General features: G+C 38.8%; 1 protein-coding gene across 3 annotated transcripts in view; it reads left to right on the forward strand.

The window, feature by feature from the left end:
- Positions 1 to 8,836: 8,836 nt before the first annotated feature.
- LOC130929511 (SPRY domain-containing SOCS box protein 4-like) overlaps positions 8,837 to 16,887 on the forward strand; it is a 166,091-nt gene continuing 158,040 nt past the window's right edge. For all 3 annotated transcript variants that reach the window (XM_057856681.1, XM_057856680.1, XM_057856684.1), the window contains exon 1: positions 8,837 to 9,046. The gene's annotated coding sequence lies outside the window, so the exon portion shown is untranslated. The remainder of the gene's footprint in view (positions 9,047 to 16,887) is intronic.

Here is a 16,887-nt window from a genome sequence, read left to right on the forward strand (position 1 = left end):
CTATCAGAGAAAAATCAGAGTTGTAGAAATAACTGGAAACTCAAGAGAGCCATGACATTATGTTCTTCACAAGTGTATGTAAACTTTTGACCACAACTGTAATAGACCGGCATTTCACTTAGCAAGCCAAATTGAATTTGGCCTTGTGACCTTTGACATTATTACACCTAAATTTAACTCATTTGCTCCCAAAAACGTATAAATGGGTTCTATTTTTAATTGTTTCAGTGTCCCAAAGACGTATTTATTCGTCTTTACGTTTTTTTTTTCACATGAGACCTCTCTGGGTTCTGATTCAACTTAGCTCCAAAGCACAAAGCTGAAAATCCATTTTAACACTAGAAGTGTCAGAGAATTCTGGTACTCCTACTAGTCCCAAACAATGGCCGATATGGCCTCTCCCCCGGAAAACCCAGAGGTGGCAAAAAATGACCCAAGTGCTTTTGAATTGGCAAGTCGTTGTCGGACAGACAACAGCCGTTCATATGGAAATGCAACCACTAGACAAACATTAACTTCAGACACAATGACCACAATCCATACTCCATGCCCCTGATTCAGTCCTTCTAAACTATAGACACAATTCCTGCTTGACACCAGGGCCGGTCCAGGCCATCTAAGCAAAATAATGCAAAGGGGCCCATATTTTTGGCCCACCATTTCGTCACAGTGTACTGTGAAACCCATACATGCAATCCAACCCGAACGTCAATATTTTGTATATTAATCAGATTTTGTTGCATTGCATACTTCAAACTTCTCCCCCCAAATGATTGTCAGTACTTTCAGTAGATAGCACCAAACCTTTTTCTAAAAGAGGAAAGAAGTAATCAAGTATCAAAACCCACAAAAGTCAAATAAAGCAAACTGTAGTCAACAAAATAGAATATAAATTAAACAATTGCCAGATTGGGGCCCCCCCTAGTGGTCAGGGGCCCTAAGCAGCTGCATAGTCTGCGTATAGGCTGGACCGGCCCTGCTTGACACTCAAATTCCGTCTTCAAAACAATGTACACATTTGGGCCATCCTTTCTGTCGTTATGTGTGGAGTATAGGAGAATTGAATTTAAAAAAATTTGTAAAAAGTGTCAAACTTCATAAATAAATGCAATTAAATAAATGTAGCTTGACTTGAACTGACACAAACTATTACGTGAGTCACGGAGGAGAGGCCAAATCGGCCATTGCTAGGGAATATTAGGAGTGTTTGTCTTGGGAAAGGCCAAGTCAGCCTCTGCTGGGTTTTCTAGTGTTAAAGCAATAAAACTGGCCACTGGAGGGCAGTAGCGCATCTGGTAAGACCCGCAATACCACTCAACGGCAACAATTGGCCGAGCCGCACGGCCGGGGCGCTGGCGGAAGACGACCGAATGGACGTCCAGGATGCCAGGCGGCGGACGACCGAGCAGAACAACCGGTAGGACGCCCGGGATGCCAGGCGCTGGACGACCGAGCAGAACGACCGGGACCACCAGTGCAGCGGACGATGCCGTTGAGTCCGTGCTGATCGTCGAGCAGACCCCGCAGAGACTCAAAAAACTTCATCCTTATGAGACAGGCGACAATGAGGGAAAAGTTTACCCGGCAGTCGCAGCCACAACAGCGTCATCTCTCAGTTATGTGTAAATAAATTGTTACTTTGCTATCAAAAGCTCTATTTGTCTTGTTGTTTATCTTATTTTGTAAAAGGAAACCATTATTCAGATGTTTGGAATGTAACAAAAGCAAAAAATAGCTGTGTTAAAGTCAAAGTTATGTTTGAAATGTATGCTTTCACAAAAAGCTCAATTTTTCATCAGAAATTGGAAAATTGCTCAAACTAAGCTACAGTATTTTCTAATGCTGATTTCTAAAGAATGGAAAAAGATATGAACTTACTTTTTTCCTGCTGAAAGAAGAGAGTCTAATCTTTCTTTTGGTGGATTCCATGTTTATATAGCAATAGAACAGAATTTTCTGTGGGCCTTGCAAAATCAGTCAAAATCCAGTAAAACAGCCGGGAGTGAAGGGCCTTGCTCCGGTGAAAATGGCTGGAAGTTAACGAGTTCACCACCTCTTCTGTTTCATGTAACAAAAATACCCTGCAAGTTTTCTATTCACTTGTATAGTTACAATTAAATATAAATTCATATTTTTAGTAGCCAAAACCTACGCCGGCAAAATTGTAGGTTAAAAAAATGATTTACCTATGCAATCAATAGGCCTTATACAGTGGGGCAAACGTTTTCTGTAACTCTTCACAACCTTTTCACACACTGTTGCCGGTATTTTGGCCCATTCCTCCATGCAGATCTCCTCTAGAGCAGTGAGGTTTTGGGGCTGTGTTGGGCAACACGGACATTCAACTCCCTCCACAGATTTTCTATGGAGTTGAGATCTGGAGACTGGCTAGGCCACTCCAGGACCTTGAAATTGTCATGCTGTAAGACCCAGCCACATCTCAGCTTCAATGCCCTTGCTGATGGAAGGAGATTTTCACTCAAAATCTCTCGATACATGGCCCCATTCATTCTTTTCTTTACACAGATCAGTCCTGGTCCCTTTGCAGAACAACAGCCCCAAAGCATGATGTTTCCACCCAATGCTTCACAGTTGGTATGGTGCAATTCAGTATTCTTTTTCCTCCTAACACGAAAACCTGTGTCTCTACCAAAAAGTTCTATTTTGGTTTCATCTGACCATAACACATTCTCCCAGTCCTCTTCTGGATCATCCAAATGCTCTCTAGCGCAACCGCAGACGGGCCTGGACGTGTACTTTCTTCAGCAGAGGGACACGTCTGGCAGTGCAGGATGTGAGTCCCTGGCGGCGCATTGTGTTACTGATAGTAGCCTTTGTTACTGTGGTCCCAGCCCTCTGTAGGTCATTCACTAGGTCCCCCCGTGTGGTTCTGAGATTTTTGCTCACCGTTCTTATTATCATTTTGATGCCACGGGGTGAGATCTTGCATGGAGCCCCAGATCGAGGGAGATTATCAGTGGTCTTGCATGTCTTCCATTTTCTAATAATTGCTCCCACAGTTGATTTCTTTACCTGTTGCAGATTCAGTCTTCCCAGCCTAGTGCAGGTCTACAATTTTGTCTCTGGTGTCCTTCGACAGCTCTTTGGTCTTGGCCATAGTGGAGTTTGGAGTGTGACTGACTGAGGTTGTGTACAGGTGTCTTTTACACCGATAATGAGTTAAAACGGGTGCCATTAATACAGGTAACGAGTGGAGCCTCGTTAGACCTCGTTAGAAGAAGTGAGACCTCTTTGACAGCCAGATATCTTGCTTGTTTGGAGGTGACCAAATACTTATTTTCCACTTTAATTTGCAAATAAATTCTTTAAAAATTAAACAATGTGATTTTCTGTTTATTTTTTTTTCACATTCTGTCTCTCATGGGTGAGGTTTACCCATGTTGACAAATACAGGCAACTCTAATCTTTTCAAGAAGGAGAACTTGCACAATTGGTGGTTGTCTAAATACTTATTTGCCCCACTGTATGTAGTGTTCTATCCCCAAAAGTATTGATTATTATGTGTAGAAATATTTCAAGAGCGCAGTTAAGGTATTAACAGTGTTTGTAGTTACTCAGTTTTGCCAGTGAGGGGAGCCAGATCTCTTCAAATATAAAGAATATGCGAGGACTATTTCCAATGACACATCACTTTGACATACAAGGAAATTAAAAATAAATAATTACATCAATGTGCAGAGATTAGCAACGTTAATACTTTTTTTGGTTTTGTTTTTAGTATATTGTGTATACGCAAATACAACCAGGAACTGAAAAATGCTAGACAGTCATATTTTTCAGAGATCATTAGTAGAAACACCAACAATACTCGAACACTATTTTCTGTTGTTGACAAACTGACAAACCCACAAGCATCAATACCACAGGAATTGGCATCTGAGGTGTCCTGTAATGATTTCGCAGCATTCTTTACACACAAAGTACTAAAGATTAGACAGACTGTGTGCAACTCCGGACTAACAAATGTTACACTAAACGCCTCCCAAAATGTCCCCCACGTCAATTTTAGACAGTTTAGCCTCCTGGACTATGCCACTTTAACAGAAATTGTGTCGAAATTAAAGCCCACAACATGCTGCCTTGACATCCTTCCTTCAAACTTTTTCAAAACTGTTTTTCATTGCATAGCCCCAGACATACTTCAGATTATAAATACTTCTCTCCAAACAGGAGAGTTTCCACAGACTTTAAAAATTGCAGTAATAAAACCACTCCTAAAAAAACCTAATCTGGATGCCTCAACCATTAGCAATTACAGGCCAATATCAAATCTGACATTCCTGGGGAAAATTATCGAAAGGGTTGTGTTCGAACAGATCCAGACTTTTATGATGCAAAACAATCTTTTTAACTCATTTCAGTCTGGATTTCGGCCACAACACAGCACCGAGACCGTGCTTATCAAAGTCCTAAATGATATTCGTCGGAATACCGATGCAGGCAAATCATCTGTTCTGTTACTATTGGATCTCAGCGCCGCATTCGACACGGTTGATCACAACATACTAGTCAGCAGATTGGAACAGTGGGTAGGGTTTACTGACACTATTTTTCAGTGGTTCACATCCTATTTACATGATAGGGATTTCTTTGTGTCAATTGGAAACTATCAGTCAGAACAAACCAAATTCACGTGTGGAGTCCCTCAAGGGTCAATTCTTGGACCACTCTTATTTAACATCTATATGCTTCCGTTAGCTCAGATAATGGAACAGTATGACATCTCCTATCACGCCTATGCAGATGACACACAACTGTTTATTTCTGTGTCCCCACATGATTATAGTCCCTTAGTCACCCTGAGCAAATGCATTCATCAAATCAATGAATGGATGTGCCAGAATTTTCTCCAGTTAAATGTGCAGAAGACAGAGGTGATCATTTTTGGGCCAAAAAAGGAAAGGTCAAAGATAAGCAGCCAACTTAGCACAATGTCACTTACAGCTACAAATCAAGTCAGAAACCTTGGCGTAATTATTGACTCAGAACTAAAATTTGATAGCCATCTAAAGTCCGTCACTAAATCCGCTTATTACCACCTAAAAAATATAACCAGAATTAAGGGGCTTCTGACTCAACAAGACATGGAAAAACTTATGCATGCATTCATTTTCAGCAGATTGGACTATTACAACGGTATATTTACGGGTCTCGATAAAAAATCAGTCAGGAAGCTGCAGCTAGTACAGAATGCTGCAGCCAGAATCCTCACAAATACAAGGAAGCTGGACCACATTACACCGGTTTTGAAATCGCTACACTGGCTTCCAGTGAGTCAAAGGATAGACTATAAAATACTACAAAACACTTAATGGCCTTGGACCAAAATACATGCTTGACTTGTTAGATTCCTATGAGACATCTAGACCCCTAAGGTCGTCTGGAACGGGTCTTCTGCATATTCCAAGAACCAAGCAGGGTGAGGCAGCATTAAGTTATTATGCTCCTCACCTCTGGAACAAGTTACCTGAACGTCTGAAGTATGCTCAAACTGTTAGCTCTTTTAAATCAGGGCTAAAAACGCTTTTGTTTAGCACTGCATATCTATAACTGTCTATATATTTCAATCTACCTGCTTTCTATTCCTCTTGTTTTTATCTCCATTGCTGATTTCAATTATTATTAGTAGTAGTAGTGGTTTTTGTTTTATTTTTATTTTATTTATTTATTTTTATTCTGTGATTAAATGCGATCTTTTGTCTTCGTTTCTACGTTGTGTTGATTTAAATGTGATTTTTATGATCTTCATGTGATGTAAAGCACTTTGAATTGCCTTGTTTTGAATTGTGCTATATAAATGAATTTGCCTTGCCTTGTCTACATTAACCCACTGCTGATAAATTTGACAGTTGTTTTTCCGTGTTATATATAAACTAAAGGAAAGTGTGACCAAGCAGAAAAAACAAAAACAAAAAAAAGGTTGGTACTGACAATTTTAGACGTCTAATCTATTCAAAGTGGAAGGATGGCAGTGAATGAAAAACGTTCATTCATTTTTTGAACAATTAACTTCAGATTAATTGCTAAATACAACTTTAATCAGTCAGAATTGTTTATTCTGTAACATGCTAGTGCTACACGCTAAAGGAGTTTGACATCCAATCCTTTTGAAGTGGGAAGGATGACGGCGAATGAACATTCACTCATTCAATTTTTGAATAATTCAATTGATATTAATTGCAAAATACATCTTTATTTTGTCAGAATTGTTTGCTAAAAGAGTTTATCACGAGTAGATGTCCAATCCTTTTGAATTGGGAAGGATGGCAGCGAATCAACATTCGCTCATTCACTTCTTCAATAATTCACTTGTTATTAATTACTAAATGCAACTTTATTCTGTCCAAATTGTTTATTCTTTGACATGCTAATGCTACACGCTAAAGGAGTTTGACATCCAATCCATTTGAAGTGGGAAGGATTGCAGAGAATGAACTTCCGCTCATTCACTTTTTTAATAATGAAATTAATATGAATTGCAAAATACAACTTTGTCAGAGTTGTTTATTCTGTGATATGCTAATGCTACACGCTAAAATGGTTTATCTCTAGTAGACATCCAATCCATTTAAAGTGGGAAGGATGGCAGCGAATGAACGAATGTTCATCTACTTTTTGAATAATTCACCTCAGACTAATTGCAAAATACAACATTATGTGGTCAGAACTATTTATTCTGCGACATGCTAATGCTACATGCTAAAGGAGTTTATCACTAGTAGACGTCCAATCCATTTGAAGTGGCAGGGTGGCAGCAAATGAACATTTGTTCATTCCCTTTTTGAATAATCCACTTGAGATAAAGTTGTGTTTTGCAATTCATTTTTGTCAGTTTTTTTTATTGTGTGACATGCTAATGCTAGATGCTAAAAGAGTTGATCACTACTAGATGTCCAATCTTTTTGAAGTGGGAAGGATGGCAGCGAATTAACAAACGTTCATTCACTTTTTAAATAATCAATTTGAGATTAATTACTGAATACAACTTTATTCTGTCAGACTTGTTTACTCTGTGGCATGCTAATGCTACACGCTAAAGGAGTTTATCATTAGTAGACGTCCAATCCAGTTGAAGTGGGATGGTTCATTCGCTGCCACCCTCCCGCTTCAAATAGATCGGAAGTCTATTGCCGTCAATGGCAGCCAATGAGTTAAATGAGAATAATGAGTTTACAGCTCGAGTTTTCGTCAAAACTTGAAATATCACTTTAAATTAGGGCTGTCAAACGATTAAAAATTTGAATCGAGTTAATCACAGCTTAAAAATTCATTAATCGTAATTAATTGCAATTCAAACCATCTATGAAATATGCCATATTTTTCTGTAAATTATTGTTGGAATGGAAAGATAAGACACAAGACGGATATATACATTCAACATACGGTACATAAGTAATGTATTTGTTTATTATAACAATAAATCAACAAGATGGCATTAACATTAGCATTCTGTTAAAGCGATCCATGGATAGAAAGAGTTGTAATTCTTAAAGGATAAATGTGAGTTTGTATATTGTGACTAGATATTGCCATCTAGTGTATTTGTTGAGCTTTCAGTAAATGATACTGTAGCGACTTAACTGTTCTGCCCAAATGCATGATGGGAAGTGGTGCAACCATGACTGTGTATGGTGGCTGCAAATGCTATATCTTCTCTGCGTTAGGTACACTACAGGGTATTAAGAAAAAGATCAACTCCTGTCATTCTTCCCCACGTCGCCTCCCACAATATTTGTAGTTACTGTCGGAGAGATGACAAAGCTTTTGCCAATTAAAAGGACGGCCCCAATGAATGCTTGTATCTACTCCACTCTGCCGCTTATCTCTGTTTATAAGTAAAACGGCGCCATTGTAAGCTGTTTGTGGCAATGCGTGAGTGAGTCGTACTGCGAGTGCGTTAACTGCAATAAATATTTTCACGTGATTAATTTTTAAAAAAAATAATTACCGCCCGTTAACGCGATATATTTGACAGCCCTACATTTAATAAAACAAAATAAATGCATTCATTGGGATGAACTGCATAACTGATGCTTCAACAATCGAACGATATACTGGCAAGCCGGGTGGCTGACCAATTTATAGGGGTGGCCACGGCCACCCCCTGGTGGCGCCACTGCATTTAACAAAACAAGATAATTACTGGGGAAAAGCAGGTGCATTTGGGATGAAATGCATAACTGATGCTTCAACAATCGAACGATATACTGGCAAGCGGGGTGGCCAACAAATTTTTGGGGGGGCCGTGGCCACCCCTGGCCACCCCCTGGTGGCGCCACTGCCAGAAGTGGCCCTAAATCAACAGAAAGTGACCAATAAATACCCCAATATCAACAAGAATGAACCAGAAGTGGCCCAAAATCAAAAGGAGGAGACCCATAAATGTCCCAAACTCAATAGGAAGTTAACCAGAAGTGCCGCAATATCAACAGGAAGTGACTGAAAATACAGCAAATGGCCTGAACCCCCCCTTAAATTAAACTCATTGGTTGCTATTGACCGCTAGCATTCGTTCATTCGCTGCCATCCCTCCCACTTCAAATGTCTCCAAACGATAAACTTTTCATAAACTCATTCAAATCCACAGAAAAAGTATGAAAAGAAAAGTGTTCATCATCGCATTATCTCGGAAATATCAGCGAGCAACGACTGACAAAACCACTCTGGAAGTCTTCAATTTTGCAGACTTTATCACCACCCCATAAACGTAGCATCAACCTCCCGGCCAATGGCGTGAGAGATGACACGTCGGAACGGACCAATCCGAGCGCCGAATGCAGCGTTAATGGCTCCACCACGTCGGGGTTTGGCTTCTCGGCTTCCTCGAGCTACCATTTAACTGCACTGCAACAAAGAAACGCGTTAGTCAACCGTTTGTTCATAACACTCGCTGGAATAGCTGGAGTAGCAGCGTGGCAAAAAAGGAGAAGAGTCCTTTTTTTAAAGAAAAAAAACAAACATTTTTTTCCATTGAAATCCTTCCCAGAAAAGTGACCTTTTGAGACGAGTGACTTTCTGACGCGCGGTGAGTGTTTATGTTTACACCGGATGATTATAACGTGCCAGTTGATTCTCTTTGTTTTGTTGTTGTTGATGTTTATGAACCAAACTTGTAATTCCTACATGATTTGACTCTGCTAAACTGGCAAGCTTTTTCTCTCCCGACTTCTGGGACTACTAACAGCCTTGAGGGGGTCCCCTCATCCTTTGGTGTGTTTGTGAATCCCAAGCTGATAAGCAAACATCTGCTGTATTTTTCATTGTACTGTCTCGAACCACCTGTTCAAATAAGAAAACAGGCACTGTTGTACTTCGTTATACTGCACAGTCTTGATTTAACAATCTGTAGCTGAAAGTGAACTGAGAAGTATCATTTCTAAGTCTAAAAATGGTGGCGCAACGTATGTGGACAGATAATATTACACTAGGAATCACCATATGTTGCAGTAACTGTGAATTTGCTGCAGGGGTGAAAGTGGCTAGAATTTATTGCCGGAACTCCCCAACGCGAAGGTTGCCATGATTTGGGGAAAACTCCCACGAAGAATAGTCAACAAAAAAGATAGCAATAGTAATCCAAATCCGCGTTTTTTTACTCACTCGAAGATCCAGGAATTAGACCGATCCCACAGCAATGTCGCAGCTGCGTTCAGGCCGTCGATTCCACAAAATGGATTGATCCGAAAAGCCGCTGTGGGACCGAGAAATAAAAAAAATGGACAGATCCTGTCAAAAATAGATCCTTAGGTAGACATTGTAAAATTACCCAAAAATAAGGAGAGAAGACACTCAGTTTTCTTGGCCAAGGAGAGCAAAAAGTGACTCCGGACAGTCGCCAAAATTGATCTAAAGAAAAAAAACTCCTCCTTGGTATTTTATTTAGGGGTTTGTCCTAAAAATTGGATGTCGCCCTGAGGGAGGGGAGAGCAAGCTGGAGACACCCATGTGGTTTTCGATTGAATATGTGTGTGCATGTAGGTGGAACTAAGTAAATACACTTGTGTAAGCAAGGGCTCATGTAAACAATCATGTAAACAGTCAAAACAATCGTGTAAACAGTCAAAATGACCCAGACACTTCAGTTACGTAACGCTGCGGCCATGGAAGATGTCCTCGGATGGAAAATTGTCCTCGAAGGTCTAGACGAAAGTCCAGACGCCAGGTGCTGAAGATGCCTCGGGAGGTCTAGTTATGCAATGATGCGGCCATGAAGCAAGGCAGTTGTCATCCCGACCCTCTTTTACTCTTTGTAACACTTAAGCATTATACTACAACCTGGTATAGCAAGCAATAATCATTTACTGGTTATATTAGTAAGAAAAATATGGCAATATGTATTATTTATGGTACGTATGAGCACAAGCAAATATTCAATCAATCAATCAATCAAGCAAATATTTAATCAATCAAACCTCGATAATTACCTCAACATATTTAATCAATCAAACCTCGATAAGTACCTCAACAGATCTGAAACCGATATTGCAGACTCGGTGGGACCGTCGGATCCAGAAAATAGATGGATCCCTTACTTCACTGAGGATCCAGGAAAAATGTTCGGGCGCCAGTTGTAACACGTGGTGGGGAGGATACGTGCATACAGGGACCAAAAAGAAGGCAAAGCTTCCACTTATGCACATTTATTCAGTAAAAATAATAATTCCACCCTGACCACTCACTTCACTCCCCTTGTTTCCATTTGACTGGAAATTGCATCCAAAAGCAGCACATCGTGGCATTTAACTTTGCGAGTTTAGGCAGCAATAAGCAATTGTTGAACATGCTACACATTTGGAAAGATCCCAATGACGTTATCACTGCAAGCCCGCAAACCATGGCGCCAACTAACGGTCAAAATATGTACTAAATATTATGAAATATCGCCATTGATTTAACATTTTATGTGTTTCTAACAACATATTTTAGTACTAGAGAACAATTGTGGTTTATTAGAGCCTACATGTATTTAAGTTAAAGGATCACTTTAAGAACATAGGATGTATATTAAAATTGAAGTCACGGTAAACATTTATTTATTTTGTATAACAAAGATATAAGTAACATACATTCAGAAAAATAAGTACAAATTACTTATATTATGCAGAGTTAAATGGAATTTATTTTAAAGATCGCGCAAACATTGACTTTTTTAAATCATATAAATAAGTAGCCTAACATAAATGAACAAATTTAAGTCCAAAGTGCACATTGACAGCTACGATGTTCTGAACCTTCCCATCAGAGCAAATATAAGTAAATATTATAAGTAGGGCTGTCAAACGATTAACATTTTTAATCGAGTTAATTACAGCTTAAAAATTAATTAATCGTAATTAATCGCAATTAATCGCAATTCAAAACATCTATAAAATATGCCATATTTTTCTGTAAATTATTGTTGGAATGGAAAGATAAGACACAAGATGGATATATTCATTCAACATACGGTACATAAGGACTATTTGTTTATTATAACAATAAATCAACAAGATGGCATTAACATTATTAACATTCTGTTAAAGCGATCCATGGATAGAAAGACTTGTAGTTCTTAATAGAAAAATGTTGTACAAATTAGAGAAATTTTATATTAAAACCCCTCTGAATGTTTTCGTTTTAATGAAATTTGTAAAATTTTCAATCAAAAAATAAACTAGTAGCCCGCCATTGTTGATGTCAATAATTACTTACTCAATGCTCATGGATGCCTATAAAATCAGTCGCACCCAAGCGCCAGCAGAGGGCGGGAAAACTCCATAAAACACAACAAGTGAGCGTTTCAATGTGTACTGTCATTTAAAACTCTCTGAGCGGGGCATCTGCGTTAATTGCGTCAAATATTTTAACGTGATTAATTAAAAAAATTAATTAACGCCCGTTAACGCGATAATTTTGACAGCGCTAATTATAAGTAAATATCCTCGGTTCGGAACGGAGGCGTACTGAACGAGTTTCTGACGTAATGTAAAGTGCTGTCAAATTTAGCGCGTTAACGGGCGGTAATAAATTTTTTGAATTAATCAAATTGAAATATTTGACGCATTTACTGCAGACACATCCTGCCTTGTTAGCTGCACACAAGAACCGCACGCCACTCTCTCACTGTTTACGTCTTCGCCGTGTAGTTAAGCAATAATATACGCCACATTAGGGTGGTTTTAGTTAAAGCAGACACTTTTTTTTTCATCTGTGTGGATTTTGACAGAGATTCGATCATATTTCATGGAGATTTTATGCAGAAATGTGAGAAATTCCAAAAGGTTCCGATACTTTTTCATCCCATTGCATAGACGTACAACCATTCACGCACACAGGAGGGAGAGTGAGAGGCTGTACGAACACGAAGCCGAAAAACATGAATATATACTATACAGTGGGGCAAATAAGTATTTAATCAACCACGAATTGTGCAAGTTCTCCCACTTAAAAATATTAGAGAGGCCTGTAATTATCAACATGGGTAAACCTCAACCATGAGAGACAGAATGTGGGGGGAAAAAAAAAAAAAACTCGCATTGTTTGATTTTTAAAGAATTTATTTGCAAATCATGGTGGAAAATAGTACAATGCCCTCCATAATTATTGGTACCCCTGAAAAAGATGTGTTTTTTTTTTTTAGCTTTTAATATATATATTTTATTATTCAAATAATATGGGACCTTAATGGAAAAAAAAGAAAAATCCAACCTTTAATACAAGTGCATTCATTCAGTGGGGAAAAAAATCCCACATAAAGAAAAAAATATTTGACATCAAATAATGTGTGTCACAATTATTAGCACCCCTGGTGTTAATACTTTGTACAACCCCCTTTTGCCAACAAAACAAGGTCTGGGGACTGAGATGGCCATAGGAGGAGCTTGATTTTGTGTCTGGTGAACCATTTCTGTGTAGATTTGGCCATATGTTTAGGGTCATTGTCTTGCTGAAAGACCCAGTGACGACCTATCTTAGCTTTCGGGCAGAGGGCAACAGGTTTTGATTTAAAATGTCCTGGTATTTCAAAGCATTCATGATACCATGCACCCTAATAAGGTTCCCAGGGCCTTTGGAAGCGAAACAGCATCACTGAACCACCCCCATACTTCACAGTGGGTATGAGGTGCTTTTCAGCATGCGCATCTTTTGTGGCACGGTCCCAGGCATATTTTTGTTTGAGACCAAGATTGAGCTTTTTTGGCAACAAACATTCTAAGTGGGTCTGGCGTGGCCCTTCTCGCCACGTACTTTCAAGGATGGAATCGGTCCTCACGCCGCTCGCAGTGATCAGCTCCCTCTGCGGCTACCTTGACATTTACTTTGCATTCTATAAGAGTCGGGGAGGGTGACAAGGACGCGCAAAGTAGGGGAAGGAAGAAGCCGAGAAGATTTAGAACACCTGGATAAAATAGCGGGAATGAGATTCAACCACACCCACAAAAAAAGTGTTTTTGTGTGGTTTGCGCCCGTCTCGCGGTTGACGGATGACTTGTCACGAGGGGGGGCTGAAAGATGGACGAGGGGTGTTGAAATGGTGACAAGGAGTTATTTGTCCGTCCGTGCAATCACACCAGACGGTCACTGCGGGAGATCAGCTGCTTGTCTCCTTTCTCTACTACATTTTTTTGCATGGCCTAATACCCAATTCTTCCCCATCCTCATCAATGCGTTGACCTTTTTAAACACCTGTAAAAGTCTCGGTTAATTATTCAACTTTCACATTTTGCAATTCTTATCCTCAGCGCTCCATTTTTCTTTGCCTGGAGGACAAAAAAACACTATTACCGTATTGGCCCGAATATAAGACTGCCCTGATTATAAGAAGACCCCATCTTTTTCAAGACTCAAGTTTGGGGAAAAAAAGACTTTTTGAACACCAAATTAATTTTTGTGCAGAAAATAATTACAGTACATCCGAAACAATAGATTATAACAATATATTTGAGAGAAAAAGCATGTTATTTTGCCTCATTCAAATCTTAATATCTGAACATTTAAATATGTAAACTAAAGTGCAATCACATTCGTAAATGAATGGCTTCTAGTTTTTTAAATGTAAATAAACTAGTGCTGCAACGATAAATTGATTAACTCGAGCATTCGATCACAAAAATATTCGAATTCAATTTTGTTGCTTCGAGTATTCGTTTAATAACAGTGGCGTTGTAATGGTTTATATTGAAAGTGTTTGCATTTAGTTTTATTGATTAGGGTGGATACACTGCCCTCTGGTCTGCCTCTGTTCACATGGCTGAATCCAACTGCTCCCTGTTAAGACAAACGTAAGCTAAGTTTTTGTTTGAACGTTTTTTAATGCATTCAAAATTTAGCGAATAGGTATATTTAGCCATTTTTGTGGGAATATGTGCCTGAACCCTTTGTTAAGACCATTGTGAAAAAAACTTTAGCATTATATAGCATTTAAGCTAGCGGACTTTTTCTACGTAAGTTAGCCAAATGTTATTGTGTTGTACATAGATCCTTTTTTTTTTTTTTTTTAAATTATACCGTTTGAGGCTCAGCTGAGGTATTTTAATTTTTCATGTTCCCTATCCGATTACTCAATTATTCGAACTAGCTAGTCCATCGATTATTCGACTACTAAAATATTCGATAGCTGAAGCCCTAAAATAAACCAATCTATTGTAATAAAACAACAAAATTGCAATAACTGCATTAGGGCTGCAGCTATCGATTATTTTAGTAGTCGATTAATCGATGAACAAGTTAGTTCGAATAATCGAGTAATTGGATGAGAAACACGGAAAATAAAAATACCTGAGCCTCAAACAGTATTAAAAAAAATAAATAAGGATTTATATACAACTAAAGAACAATTGGCTAACTTACATAGCAAAAATACCGCTAGCTTAAATGCTATAAAACGCTAACGTTTTTTTTTTTTTTTTCTTAACAATGCTCTCAGCAAATGGTTTAGACACATACTCCCACAAAAAATGGCTAAATATACCTATAAACTAAATTAGGAATGCATTAAAAAAAAACATTAGCGCAAACAAAAACTTGGCTTATGTTAGTCTTAACATGGAGCTGCTGGATTCAGCCATGTCAAATGAGGCAGACTAGAGGGCAGTGTATCCACCCAAATCAATAAAACTGCAAACACTTTCAAAATAAAGTACCATTACAAAGCAACTTCAATTAAACGAATACTCGAAGCAGCAAAATTGAATTCGAATCTTTTCTTCTAATCGAATACTCGAGTTAATCGATTAATCGTTGCAGGACTAAAGTGCATTAACCATAAAAGTGAAGTCTAACTGTAATGGTAGTCTTGAGAGAAATCTGAATAAGGAAAAACAATGCAATAAAATAATGCAAAGTGGTTAAACTTGAGAGTAGCTGAGATCTGTCATGACAGAACATCGTTTCAATGATATCTGGCGACATTTAGCGTCGTGAATGGGTATAATGTTTAGACCGCGAATATAAGACGACTCCCACTTTTTCAGTTTTATTTCAATGCAAAAAAGCAGTTATAGGGCCAATACGGTATTAGAGAATTTTTTTCTACAGAACAGTATTGTTCACACACTGACAGCTGATTTTTGGGTTTCTCTATTCATGTCAAATTTCTCATTGGCTTCCATTGACATTTTCATGTTTGGATGGAAAACTCATAAAAACAAGTAAAATTCTCAGCAAACTTCAGTTAACTTCTTGGCTACCATTGACAGCAATAGAAGTCCAATCTGTTAGAAGTGGGAGGATGGACCCGAAATAGTGCCATTCATTCATTCATTCATTCGTTTGTGCTACTATCATTTTATAGATACAGGTCATCCCCGGTTTTCAAACGAGTTCCGTTCCTACGCTGGCGATGTAACCCGGATTTCCGCGTAGGTCGGAATTATCCCTTTAAATGCCTCAAAACACCCTCTAAATCAGTAGTTCTTAACCTGGTTTCGATCGAACCCCAGGGGTTCGGTGAGTCAGTCTAAGGAGTTCGGTGAAGGTCAAGACATATAAGGCCGTACAGTCCCTGACAAAAGTCTTGTTGCTTATCCATTTTGTATAAACAATTGCTAATAACCTGACTTTTAATTATTCAATTGGTTTCAGAAATGGCTCATATGAAAGCTCATTCCCTCCCAAATGATGTTGAATGTATATGTGTGTGAAGACATAAAGGTCAAATTTTGGCAAGACTAAAGTTTTGTCGCCTACAGAAAGTAGTGTGAAAATTCAACAAAAAATGTACTTCAAATCCAAAAATATGTTACATAACATAAGCCAATTAAGTAGTGGTGCTGTGAGATCCGAATTTAATATTTTGTATGACTTCCATGGGCTTCGGCAAGGATTGATAGAATTTATTGATAAAGTCATCAGGAACATCAAAGAAAGCAGTCTTGCATGCCTCCCAGAGTTCATCAACATTCTTGGGTTTCGTCTTCCATGCTTCCTCTTTCACCCTGTTCATGTCTAGTGACTGGGCTGGCCAGTCCTGGTGGATCTTGATCTTCTTTGTCTTGAGGAACTTTGAGGTAGGGATTGAAATACGCGATGGAGCACCATCCTGCTGCAGAATTTGTCCCTTTTTATGGTTAGGAATGTAAGAGGCAGATAAGATTTTTTGATATTTCAGACTATGTTGCCTTCCACCCTGCAGATCTCTCGCAGACCCCCATACTGTATGTAACCCCAGACCATGATTTTGGTAATGATGTAACCACCAAACTTTACTGTTTTCTGAGTGAATCTTGTATCCATGCAGGCTCCAGTAGGTCTCCTGCAATATTTGCGGCAACTGTGGTGTAATTCAATAGAAGATTCATCTGAAAAATCCACCTTTTGCCACTTTTCCAGCCTCCATCCTTTTTACAGGCTGTGGGCCTTGGCAAATGCCACAAGGTTTTTTTAATT

This window comes from Corythoichthys intestinalis, chromosome 14 (assembly GCF_030265065.1).
Source record: "Corythoichthys intestinalis isolate RoL2023-P3 chromosome 14, ASM3026506v1, whole genome shotgun sequence".
NCBI lineage: Eukaryota > Metazoa > Chordata > Actinopteri > Syngnathiformes > Syngnathidae > Corythoichthys > Corythoichthys intestinalis.